The following is a 14942-nucleotide window of genomic DNA, read 5'->3' on the forward strand; positions in this document are numbered from 1 at the left end:
AAGTCAAGCATTTGCTCACGTAGGTGGCAATGTCGGCTTTCATGTTCGGCCACCAGTAAAGTGCCTTTAAGTCATGGTACATTTTATCTGAGCCGGGGTGGAAAGAATATCGGGACTTGTGAGCTTCGTCCATTACTAGAGTTCTCAACTCTCCGTATCGTGGAACCCAAATCCGGTTCTCAAAGTATCAGACCCCGTCCGATTTGGTTTCAAGTTGCTTGTTCATGCCCCGCATGAGTTCTGATTGAAGATTTTCATCCTTCAAAGCTTCGAGTTGCGCCTCGCGAATCTGATCGGGTAAGCTGGCATGAATCGTGAGTTGCAATGCTCGCACTCGCCTGGGTTTATCGGTTTCTTTTCTACTGAGGGCGTCGGCCACTACATTGGCCTTGCCAGGGTGGTACTTGATGGCACAATCATAATCTTTAAGCAGCTCGACCCAACGATGTTGTCGCATGTTCAGCTCCTTCTGATCGTAGATATGTTGGAGACTCTTGTGGTCGGTGTAAATGGTAAACTTGGTACCGTACAAGTAATGCCTCCATATCTTAAGGGCAAACACCACAGCTCCGAGTTCCAAATCATGGGTCGTGTAGTTCTTCTCGTGAACCCGTAGTTGTCGAGAGGCATAAGCTATAACCTTCTCGAGTTGCATCAGCACACAACCGAGACCTTGTATCGATGCGTCACAATGTACCTCAAAATTCTCTGTTCCCTCGGGGAGGGCTAAAATAGGGGCGCTACAGAGTTTGGTTTTCAACAGTTGGAAAGCGGATTCTTGCGCGTCACCCCAATTGTACTTAGTACCCTTGTGAGTCAAAGCGGTGAGGGGTTCAGCAATCTTTGAAAATCCCTCGATGAAACGTCGGTAGTAGCCGGCCAGCCCTAGGAATTGCCGCACCTCAGTCGGAGTCTTAGGTGCTTCCCAGTTTTTGATGGCCTCTACCTTACCGGGATCGACATGGATACCGTTCTCGTTGATCACATGTCCTAAAAAGTGAACCTCGCGAAGCCAAAATTCGCATTTCGAGAGTTTAGCGTACAGTTGCTCCTTCTTTAATAATTCCATAATTAACCTCAGGTGTTCTTCATGGTCAGCCTTGTCCTTGGAATAAACCAGGATATCGTCAATGAACATAATCACAAACTTGTCGAGGTACGCCTTGCATACTCGATTCATGAGATCCATAAATACGGCTGGTGCGTTGGTTAGTCCAAAAGGCATAACCGAAAACTCATAGTGACCATACAGTGTTCTGAAAGCCGTCTTTGAAATATCTTCTTCGCGCACTCTTAGTTGATGGTAACCAGATCGCAGATCGATCTTCGAGTAGTAACTCGATCCTTGAAGCTGGTCAAACAGATCATCAATTCGGGGTAAAGGATAACGGTTCTTGACCGTCACCTTGTTCAACTCCCGGTAGTCGATGCACATACGGAAAGTCCCGTCCTCTTTCTGACAAATAAGACAGGGGCTCCCCATGGCGATGAGCTAGGTCGGATAAAACCCTTATCCAACAAATCTTGCAACTGAGTGGACAGTTCCTGAAGCTCTGCCGGTGCGAGCCGATACGGGGCTCGTGCTATGGATGCTGCACCGGGTGTCAACTCGATTTGGAATTCGACTTGTCGTATAGGAGGGAGTCCAGGCAAATCCTCTGGGAAAACTTCCGGAAAATCTCGCACAATCGGTATATCTTCAATTCGCTTCTCCTCCACGGGTTTCTCAACAAGTTGCGCCAAAATTGCCGGATGACCCTTTCGTAGATACTTTTGCGCCTTCATGAGGGTAATGACGCTGGTGGTCATGCCGCTTCTCTCGCCCCGGATCGAAATGATCACGCCGGAAGGGGTAGTAATGTGGACTATCTTGTCATGACAAATAATCTCTGCTCGGTTCTCGGATAACCAGTCCATGCCGACAACAACATCGAAACTACCAAGCGTAAAAGGTATGAGGTTGATATCAAAAATATGACCTGACAGTTTTAACTTACATCCCGCAAGTACATGAGTCAATACAATAGTCTTACCGTCAGCTAATTCAACAGGAAACTTAGCATCTAACGGAGTTGGAATTAAGTCTAAGAGTTCACTAAAGGCTTTCGACACAAAACTCCTATCAGCTCCACTGTCAAACAATACAGAAGCAAAAAATCGTTCACAGGGAACTTACCAGTCACCACATACGGATCATTGCGGGCTTGACCCGACCCAATAACGAAAGCTCTTCCTTTACCATTGCTTCCACCACCACTGCCACTTCTATTACTTCCATTGTTCTCGTTCTGTTTCAGCTTGGGACAATCTTTCCTGAAATGACCCTTCTGACCACATTCGAAACATCCCTTAGTCGTCATAGGTGGTTTAGGAGCACCCTTTGCCGCAAGGTCTCCTCTACATTCCTTTGCCTGGTGACCCATCTTTCCGCATCTCAGACACTTGACACGGTCACACGGGCCAGCATGATGATAGTTGCACCTGTTGCACTTCGGATATTTCCCAGCATATCTGCTCGAACCATGCCCGCTACCGTTGTTATTGTTGTTGTGACCCTGATGGTTGAAACTCCGGATGAATTCGGGCTTACGGTAGTGTTGTTGCTGTGGGGGGTTCGAGGATGAGGATCTGGTGTTGTCAAACTTTCTCTTTCCGCTGCTCGGGTTGCTGTTGCTGTTGTTGTCAGTGTTCGGGTTGTCACGGGCTTTAGTGGTTGAACCCCTAGGTGGTAGCGCACCTTGGGTCACTGCTTGATCCGTCAGTTTGTGAGCTAACCGGATCGCTTGTTGAATCGTGGCTGGTCTGGAAGACGTCACCATGCCCTGAATTTGCGGTGCTAACCCATCAATATACATTTCAATCCTCTTACTCGGCGGGTCTACCATCCGTGGACACATCACAGCTAACTCGTGAGAACGGGTGGTGTAGGCTTCGATTTCTGAACCCACCATCTTCAATGACCAATTCTCGGATTCCAACTTCGCAATCTCCTCTCTCGGACAGTACTCTCCTCGCATCATGTTTTTGAACTCCTCCCAGTTCATCGCGTTAGCCAGTTCCAATCCAAGAATCTGTACGTTCGAATTCCACCAAGTGAGGGCAGAATCTTCAAGCGTTCCAGCATCAAATTTGACCCTACTGGCAGGGGGACAATTACACATCTCAAACGCCGATTCGGCCTTCTCAGCCCAACGCAGGAAGCCTATAGCTCCCTCAGTGCCCTTAAACGTACTGGGCTTGCAGTCAAGGTAATTCTTGAAGGTGCACGTTCCAATTGGACCTCCAGCCTGGTTCTAGACATGTGCGGCTAGAGCGGCCGCCGCGTGGTCGTTTAGCAGAGTTTGGGGTTCTGCTGCGGTCAAGTTGATGTTACCACGTCCGTGTCCAGCGTTTCTTCCAGACATCTAGGTGTTATCATTCTCAGATGTCATAGTCTGAGGACACCTCTGAGTGTGCCTCCTCCTCAACCGGTTCTTCCTCCGGTTCCTCTTCAGGTTCCTCCTCGGGATCTTACTCAGGTTCCTCCTCAGGATCTTCCTCGGGTTCCGCTTCAGGCTCTGCCTCAGGTTCGACCGCGTTCTGAGCAATTTGCATTTGTAAGACATCGCAACGCTCTAAAGCTATCTCGGTTCGAGTCCTTGCTACTTGGAGTTGTTCTTGCAAGTCTATCATCTCGGCTTGCATCTTTCTCATAATCTTCATCTGTTGATCACTAGCCTCTTGCATTTCCTTCATGGCCGCTGTCATGCGGAAAATTTCCTCCTTAGTCTCAGTTCCATTTTTTAACAGTCCGGAAACGTTCGCTCTCGTATAGTGCATGTAACCCACGTCACGCTCCAAACAAGAAACGACAGCTGCGAGAACTCGCTCCACAAATTCGGTTATGGGTGGTAGGGTGTTGGGGTAAGCAGGATGGTTCGGGTGAGGTAGCGGGGGAACTTGTTCGCGATAAACCATACACCTAATCATATTAGGGTACCAATCCCAGCTAACTTCGTTTTCGTACATGCCTCCGGATAAGCGATACCTCTTCGGTGCGGGAGCCTCGAGCTCCGGGACTACTCGGGGTGGCGATGAGTTGGGAAGATGCGGTTCCTTTCCAGGGGCGTGAGACATCGGGTCGGATGATGATGACGATGGCGTCGACATCCTTACAGGTAAGCCGTGTATGCGCGCGTATGAGTGAAAGAGGTAAAGAGATAAGATAACAAAGACTACACAAACATATGCAGTGCGTATCATTATAACTAATGGGTCGTCACAGTTATAGTCTAGTATGCATGCAATTACTAGTTCGCTATAACCAATGGATCTGATACCAATCTGTCACACCCTCAAAATCCACTAACGGAGTTTTACCGTCAGAGGGTGTGAACTAACAGGATCGGATTCATTAGTTATAATCAAACCATAAAACAAAGTTTTCAAACCACGAAAACGTTTACGAGTAATTAAATGCGGAAGCGTAAAAACCATAAAATAAATGTTGCGTCACGCGGGACGACTTAAACCCAATGATAACAGTTTTAAAATAGTTTGCATAACAAAAGCGTTTTTCAAGCAATGCATGATCCTATACCGCGAGCCCGCCTCGGCTACCTGAGAATAACATACTAAAAGTGTCAACACGGGGTTGGTGAGTTCACAAGTGTATATCAATAAAGCGTTACGTTTGCGTTCAGTGTTTTGCGTTAAGCGTTTTGCGTTACCAGATAGTGTTAAATCAAGTATATATCGATAGGTAGCTAGCCTATACAACAAGTATTACTAAGTGTTCGACACCGAAGCTGACTGTTTATCAAGTGCCTTGCCACCAGGTCATCCAAACCATGGTATATGTTAGCCAAAATTACACCCGCTCGACCTCCAGTCGAGTTTAGCGTTGGGTGGGGTTTGTCAAACCCAGTAGTACTACTCAACAGTGACTCGCTATTATCCAAATATTAACCGGTTCGATGTGTAGGACTTCAATTGTTTCGTTTGCCACTTAGCCTTTACAAGTGATATATAATTTACTAAAAAAAGTTAAAATGCGTTTTTCGGAGTATGTTATCTCCCTCAAGTGAAAAGCGTTTAAAACAGTTTAAAGGGGTAAGTGAAACTCACTGTTTGCGAAGAATTCCCAAAATAAATCACCAAGTGATGCGCGTCACAGAAAACTCTCTCTAGCGTTCTAAAACAACAAGGATATTTTCTAAGTATCGGAACTAATATCGAGTCTCTAGACCCGGCACATAATTCCTAAGCACAAGATACGTTTCGTGTTTATTTGTGAATCGTGTGTGACTTAACAAGCACATTTGTGATACGCTACGTGTGTGAACAATCGTTTACGTGTCATGTATTAATAATGTATATCACTAGCAACTATTCCCCGCAGGGGAAATTTGGTCAAAACACCACAATTATTTAGCAAGTATTCCCCGCAGGGGCAATTTGGTCAAAACATCACAATTAACTAGCAATTATCATGTTTCATGCATTTTCAAAAAATTCAGCAGCTAGTTTCACCGAGACAGAAATTCTACTTGAAAGATTGTACTATTCCACCGATCATAGCATCTCAATTAATTTACCAAAAAGCATACATGTATTAGGTTTCCAGAACATATTTTATTTTATTTTTATTCCACACATGTTTCTCACAATGATCAAAACATTACAGCAAACTCATAACAGTCAAATTCATGCGCAACAGAATGTTATTTGAAATTCCCGTTAAATGAAAAATCCAACAAATGAAAGACCAATTGGTTTAGGTTCTTGACTCAACAAGTTAACTTCCAGAAATGGAACCAACCCATTTGGTCTTGTAGTTCATGAGATATAGTATTTACAAAACAACCTAACAGCAGGTCTCACAACTCAGCTTTGCACAACGTTTTTGTAAAATCATAAAAGTTAACTTTTACACGTTCAAAAATTGCAAATTTATATTCTTTAGAAACTAGACTCAACCTAGTTTACTGTAGTATCAATTATCTCGACCAATTTTTACATTCACACCCCGTTACAGCCAATTGAACATCAATAACACAATCTGTCCAGAAACTGTTTGCATCCAAACTCAACATATTAACTATCTATGGACCATAATCCGTTCATATGACCTTCTAAACACCATAATCATTATCCATGCACATCAAATTCACACAACATACATGATTAGGGTTTTACTTGAACTCAAAATCAAAGAAACAAGCAATTAACATGCAATAACATCCATTCTAGTTATCAAATCAACAATCAATACATAATTAACCATCATCTAATCAAAACAAGTCATATGAACATTATATATATAATTTCCAGATTCTAGGGTTTATAATTATACCTTCAAAAGCACAAAAATAAGCAAGAGGAAGGTAGAAGATGACTAGAATCGGGTGTAGGATGCTTTAATTGTGAAAAACAAGATCAAAAACCAAGAGATATGTGTGTGTGTGTGTGTGTGTGAGCCGATCCAAGGGAGAGCAAGGGGGGGCTGCCGTCAATTTTGAGGGAGAGGAGAGAAAGAGATTAGGATTCTAGGTTAATATTAATAATAACAAGATGTTACACTTTAGTCCCTCAACTTTTAATTGTTACTTTTCTAGCTTAATTAACTAGTTCTTGTTTCTTGTCTAGCATCACACATAATATAATCAAGTAACACATATGTTAACACATAATTATCACATAATTATTGTTTTGACGTTTTTCGTTTATTCACCAATTGTTTGCGTCAATTCGTTTCCGTTTCGGTGCAAATTCCCGAAAGACTACACATGTAGTAATTGTCAAGCGTCATTTAAACCCTAGTTTAAATGTAATGAGGTGTGCGTTATAGATTTAGTGGTCTTTAAGTTTGAATTGACGGAGTTGAGTTAACGGAGTTAACCTGAAATTGACGATTGTCACACAATATTATATTAACTTATTAATTTTATTTTTATAGAAATACAACAAACTGGGTTATGTTAGTTTTACATGTTTGTTAATACAAAATTAAAGTGTTTATTATGATTTATATTCTAAATAATAAAGCTATACACAATTTTTTTTAAATTACAGTTATAACATTTATTATTAAGTTTATAAAAATTCATTAAGATTCACATCTTAATTATAATGTAACTTAATAGAAACATATATTATTTTTATTTTTTGTTATTTGTAACTTAATCTTGCTTCTTATTATATTTTAATGATATTTCATTTTCACACTAATATTTTTTTAAATAAATAGTTAATCTGGTTAAAAGTCATTTACCATGCTTCCATAAAATCCGAAATCTTTGTTACTTTTTTTTCTATAAGTTGTTAAAATATATATATCGATTAGTTAAATATTCCAATAACCTCTCCTAATATTAACTAATAACACATGATTAGTATTCAAAATTTAAACATTCCTAATCCAATACTTTCAAGTATTATAAATAAGAATTACTACCTTCACTTTATGCAATTTTAAATCTTCTAATATTCTGTTAACTCGGTATAATCACTGTTATTTGACCATGCTTTAAGGTTAGTATGTCTTTGTTATTTTTCTGACAATTATATTCATATGAAATGAAACAAATCACTTTGTTATATTTTAATTTTCAGTTTTATATGTTGTTTGATTATAAAATTGTTAATTGTAAAATATAAAATCAACTAAAAATTTGTCATACACTGAATATTAATGACAACAAATTTATCATAATCAATCAGTTTCAAATTCCAATATCCTAAAGATGATTATCTAATCAAAGTTCAGGTAATCTGATTTTTGAGACAATAATGATTTTTAGATAAACACGAGCAGATGATCTCAAATGATATCATATTAATTGATTAAAATGTATGATATTTTATGTGTATAAATATTGTTTTGTTAGTTTCATGGATAAATTATCATTTATTTATGGTTGGCATGTACTTGAAGAACCTTATTTGTCGCACGGAAGAGTTATAAGCAGACCTATATGTTACCTTATCAAGAGTTACAAGCAGACATGCACTAAAGATTTTGATTTTTTATAAACAATGTATACCAACCAATACAATTACAAATGTAGTGTACACGGAAGGTTTTACTTATTTATAACATATTTGTGTAATCTTAGTTATATAATTTCTGTAATTTTAATATAAATTGTAATTGTATTAACAATATATGATCATGTTGTTGATTGTATTTCACTTAATGGTAAAATTTAAAATTTTCATAAATTACCCGTGTAATACACATGCCTCAAACTAATGTGTTATATAGATTGTAAATCTCTTAAAACAAAGATGTCTTAATTTGCGCTCGTCTATATAGAGTATAGATATGGATTGGCATCTACAACTTTATATGGGGTAGAGGTAAGGCTGCCTACATCTTACCCTACTCAGACCCTACCATAGCTTTGCTATTGGTGGGATATACTGAGTACGATGATGATGATGATGATGATCTACAACTTTATATGTTATCAGTTTTTATTCCAAAATATTTTTCATTTATGATATCCTATTATTTTGAACAACATAATCTATGCATTTTGGATAACCTTTCCATTTTTTTCTTTTGTGCGTTGTTATAGAGCCATAACTAGGTTATTAACCTGTGTACGACACGGATGGAAATATTTAAATTTTCGAACATATACATGTCATTTGAAAGGACAACATAAGTTGTTATTGTAGGTTATTTATATTTTGTGTTTACAGATATATTAAAGACATGAAAATTAGAAATATTACATAGAAAACAACAATAACACAACTTACTCAACTGGATATGAAGACTATCGACTAACTTGAATCGACATAGATGATCAGAAATTCATTTATGTAAAAGTATCTAACCCACCAATATATTTATATAATAGTAACCCATGTTACACATGGGTTGAAAACATAGAAACAACCATATAAATATAGACAACCATAAAGTTTCATAACTAACATATTAAACCAACACATATATTTAACATAAGTTTGTAACCAAAATATTAAACATTTAGATTGTGTACATAAAACTTAATACTTACACAAACTTACTATACACCTAATTAAAAAAACCAAACGAAGACATGAACATGTTATCATCATATTAGCCCACCATCAACTTCTTCGATGTTTAATATACACGGGTGGAAAAACATATCAACAAACCTAATAAATATATATAACATATTCAAGCAACACAAATATGATACACAAGCTTTTGACCCAAAAGTTAAACATTTATATTGTCTATATATTAAAAGTTCAAAGTTAAAATAACTTAATGTACACCGAACCAAAAAAAACATTCACAAAGACTAACCTTGTTCTTTCATATTAACCCACCATCAAGTTCTTCAACATTCTATCAAAAGAAACTAATGTTGCTCCACCACTTGAAAATAAAAAAAATATTGAACAATAGCATCCTAATTAAATATACACATATTTTTAAAAATCATAACATATTTAATAATAGGATAATACATGTGTTACACACGGGTGGAACATACTTAAAAATATAATATATACATAACATCATATAAATTTAATGAAATGCAAATGTTGTATCTATAAATAAATGATAATTTTGCATGAATTATAAGACATCATAACTTATTTGAATCAAATACAAAAAGATACAAAGACTAACAAATAGTTACCATGCAAATGTTGCATTTATAAATAAATGATAATATTACCCGGTCATACTGTAATATTTAACAGAAAATAGTTATCGAACGGCAAATAACTTCATTATTACCATAGAAAGCAAACGAATAAAAACAAAGATGTTTTGTGGTTACATTAGTCACTTGCTAATTCAAACCAAGAATAATAATGATAATAATTGCAATGTGAATTCAAACATATATATTTAGAATGTTTAAAATTGGTTATCGGAAATATGCAGGTTTTATTTAAGGCATAAATCTTGAAATTTAGACATTATTTACATTTACACATAAATAAAATGTAAAGTTTCATGATATTGAAAACTATAAAATCATATATATGTATCAATTATAATTTTAAAGAAATGTAAATGACAAATTAAAAAAAAGATCATTTTACATTAATTACAAGACATAGCATTGTTATTTTAATTCAAATACAAAAACATAAAAGACAATCAGAGATAAATGAAAATTTATAACATGTTTATAAATTATACCATGAGTACAAATAACACATGTTAATTAAAACATAATACTCTAATGAAATCAACATAAAAATGTATTGTCTTATACACATTTTGCATAACTAATTTGACAACAAATATAAACAATATGTGTGTGTGTGTATAATTAATGAGTATCATAGTTTTTTATGATACCGATTTTTGTAATATTCAATTTCAAACAAATAATCATAGATAAACACATGACTGACAGCTGAGCCACAGGAAGACATAAACATTCTCTACGAATGATAAATATAATAAAAGTTAAAAATTATTATATGTAGTACGTAAACGTTTGAAAAATCTGAAAAAAAGTCCGTTTTAAAAATTATTGAAAAAGTAAAACGTCTAATTGTGTCATAAATGCCCTCCAAAATTGATTTTAAAGAAACGTCATAACTCATAACTAATAGATTAATTAGTGGTCAACATATATTGTAAAAGCTTAAAATCAAACGATTAATATATATAGAAAGTATAAATGGTTTTGAAGTTGGCAAAATAAAGTATCATTAATTGTGATTATATCATTTTGGTCAAATGGTAGTTAGTTTGTTATAATATTTGAAATCATTCTTAAAATAAAAAAATCTTTGTAACAATATTATTAGTGTGAATAAAAATACATTAGAGTTTAAATGATTTAATTTGACTTCCATAATTACTCGGATGTTTTGGAAAGCGTTAATAGTCAAAACGATTAGATTTTTTTTAACGGCCAATTAAGTAACGTCGGGTACCCCGTACGAGGCCCCCAATGGCTAAAGGTAGCCCAAGCCGGGCACTAGTCCGGACGGACGGAGCCCCTAGTGTTATAAAACCATTAGATTTATAACTATTTTGGAAATTATTAATATTTAAATAATTTGATTTTTGGTAATATGATCATAATATAATGTTAATTGCGTTAATAATAAACGGTTTTTGAAAACATATCGAACAAATAATATGGAGAATGACAACAATTGATTTATAAAGTATAAAACTTTTTTAACTTTCATTAAGATTGGTGAAATAATGTTTGCAAATATTAAAAATAAATAATGATGATTAATATCTTCTTTAACAATCAATTTCATTATATATATATTTTTTCCAATTTTATACATTAATTTTGGCATTTATGTGTAATTAACAATTTGTCAAATATATAAGATTAAAAGTTTGTTAAGATTGAAGACATCAATATTGATAGTTGGGATTAGAAACTATAAAAAATATTTTAAATTTGTCAATTTCCATATTTAATAGGATCTAAATTTGTTATACTTAAGACTAAATTGATGGTCAAATTTCGTAACTTATTAAGGAATCTGAATTAATTTCTATAATCAACTGCATTAAATATTTTTTAGAATTCAAAATTCAAAAAACTTTCCATTTTTTTAAGTTGACTAACTAAATAATATATAGTTAAAATAAATTAAAGGTAAACGTGAAGTTTGATGAGATTGAAACTATAAACATCTATTAAATTTTTCAAATTGCGTATTTAATATGGTATAAATTTGTTATGCTTAATAGACAGTTTCCATAATAAAATACATTTAATATTAATAGGAAATAGTATGTAGATAATATAAAATTTTAAAACACCATAGGAACTTCACCTAATACAAGAAACTTTTAAATAGAATTTGATCAATAATAAAAATCATGGAAATGTGGAAATAAATGAAAATCATGGAAACTTTATTATTGTATTTACGTAATTAAAATCATGAAAATATATTAAATTGGATTTGACAAAGATATTTTTTAACAAATGGTGAAATTCAAACTCTAACATATTTTTGTAAATTTCATATAAATGATGAGAATTGAATTTTGATATATATATATATATATGGCATTTGAAGAGGGAAAATCGGTTTCTAAAATGCCATATTAAATGTGTATAAATCTAAAAATGTAACGTAAGATAATACTGAAAAGTATAATAACATTTTAAATTGCGTTGACATTGGTAAATTAATTTGACTTTGACCAACAACAATATATGATTGATTATCTTACTATAGATAATTTAATGTCTTATATAATAATCAATTAAATTACATAAATTGTGAAAAATAAATAAATACATGAATACTAATAGAAATATACATTAATATTAAACAAAAATAAAAAGCATCTTATCAAACAATACTCAATCCATGAAATTAATTAGCTATCAAGTTGGGGACAAGAACCTGAAATGATAAAATTAAATATTAATATCACATAATTAATAAATTACAAATTATGGAAGATTTTAATCATGTGAAAAAAAATGTAAAATTAATGTTAGAATTTACAACCGGAAATTTGAAACGCGCTACCGAAAAAACGAAATAGTGAAGATCTCCATTGAATCTTAGATTTTGATATATAACCTAAAGAGATTATAAGAAAAAATCATATAACTATCAATATAAATACAAACAAAACATAAAACAAAAATAATTGTAATTGATATAAAACATCATGTTTGGGAATGCAAGACTTCCGTACATAGGCTTGAATTCTATTATCCTGAAACTTTAATATTAACATTAGTAAAAAAATTGTATGAATGCTATAGAAAAATTAATGAATGTGTAAGAATATCATTTCGTCTTGCACAATCATTTCGATCGACCAATCCTCCTCGGGCTTTGAATTGTCATTCAGACGCCAAAGTTTCAAAATACGCACCTTCAGGATACACTAACTGTTAAGAACATCCAATTGGTTCAACATGGTGATGTTTGCTGGCTCCGTGTTCCTAGTGGTAAAAATTAAAAAGAAACAAAAAGATTAATGTATTAAAAATAACAGTTTTAAGCCAAATACTAAATAACAAAATGGACGATATAAACACAAGACAAAATAGAAATCTTAAAAACAAAGACAATCGCTTTTGCTAAGATGGTGGGATAGTGTAAGAATTGTGGTGTGAAAATGAAGTATTTACGGATTGAATTTTGGGAGAATGGAATATAGAAGGAATGTATATAGGGATTTAATTTAAAACAAAAAATTAGGAAATTTCAATAAACTTAAATTATGAATGAAATTTAGGGAATGAAGATTAATTGATTTTCCAAAAATTTGAATTACTTAAATGTAATGTTGTCAAATTAGATTATAATATTATAAATACAGATGAATTAAATTCATACATTTAAATCTATACTTTTAATCATAAGGATTTTCAAATTTTGAATTTACTAAAATGTAATGTTTCAAAATGGATTATTATAAATGTAATATTATTTAATTTAAATGCTAACTATATTTAAACATACGGAAATAAACTTATTAATGTAAAAATATAAGTTACTAATTTATTTATTTACAATAATATAATTAATCATCAATTATAACACCGTATATGTAATTTATAAAATAACAATGTCTATAATATATAAAATTATAATAAATTTTGTTATAATGAACTACTGAATCATATGATTGAAAGTTAAAAAAATACTAAACATAATATAATTAATCAACATTTAATTAACTATGTAATTCATATAAAGTGTGAAAAAATAAGTTACTAATTTTGTTTTTATTTATTAACATTAACACAATTTTAATACAATTGAACACTAATTATCAAATCCAATATAATCAATTAGAATATTTAAAATCAACACCATATATTTAAATCAATAATTGCTAAATTTAGAATCAGTCAATAGGTCAACATTTGTATTTATAGTAAATCTTAAGGATGATTAATCAAATCCTTAATCAATTGAGCCATTAATGATTTAAATATTGTAATTGATATTTATATAATTGGTTCCAATTTTATATTTATGTAAATTTTATTGGTTCTAGTTTTATATTTATGTAAAATTTATGTAAAATAATGATTAATTAACCGATTGACTTATACAAATTTTAACCATTGGATTTTTAAGTCAATGAGTACACAATTATAAGTTAATGGGTCAACATCCGTAATTATAGTATTAATGATGTTTAATCATATACTTAATCAAATAATCAAATAATATACGATAATTAATTCAAATTTAGAAATTCCGTAATTAAACAATTTCCTTAATCAAAGGGGTGATTCTTTCCTAAATTTTACGTGAATGATACAAACCGGTCAATTTGATAAATTTTAATAAATATAATATTTAAACCAATTATACTAAAGTTAAATCCGTAATCTTTCTATATTGAATCCTATTGATGAATTATCAATTAACTATCTAAATTATATATTATATATTATCTAAAAAACATTAAACCTGCTGGAAAGAAACAAAACTTGTGAATGAATTCAACCAAAAATAATAAAATAAAATTAGTTTTAAAACATAATTATAGTTATAGTATACATAATAAAGAAATTGTAATTAATTATTAATTATAATTATTAATTTGAAACATAATTATAAAAGATTCAAAATTCAAAATTAAACATTAAATTAAAGATGAAAGAGAATACTTTAAGAGAATTAATGAATCTTATTTAAATTTATTATTGATTTATTTTATTAAGATGAAAATTAGATAAGCTATTGATATACATGGAAAGTATAATCAACAACCAATAGGAAGCGAGGAATGGACTTAAAGCTTATTGCTTTAATCGTATAGTTAGATTATTTAAACCGTGAAAACAAACCATTAGTAACGGTTCGGTTTTTATTTTTAATGGGTCGGTTTTGGTTTTCGATTATCAAAACCATTGCTAACGGTTTGACTTAAAAACCGTCAAAACCGTACCCTAAACACCCCTACACTTAGTAATCACCCTTAGACAGTTGCCATTTTTTTCGACTTATTTGTGATCGTATTCAATTGT

This window comes from Bidens hawaiensis, unplaced genomic scaffold, assembly GCF_021521415.1.
Source record: "Bidens hawaiensis isolate Kalapana, Puna unplaced genomic scaffold, B.hawaiensis_p1.1 tig00003698_1, whole genome shotgun sequence".
NCBI classification, from domain to species: domain Eukaryota; kingdom Viridiplantae; phylum Streptophyta; class Magnoliopsida; order Asterales; family Asteraceae; genus Bidens; species Bidens hawaiensis.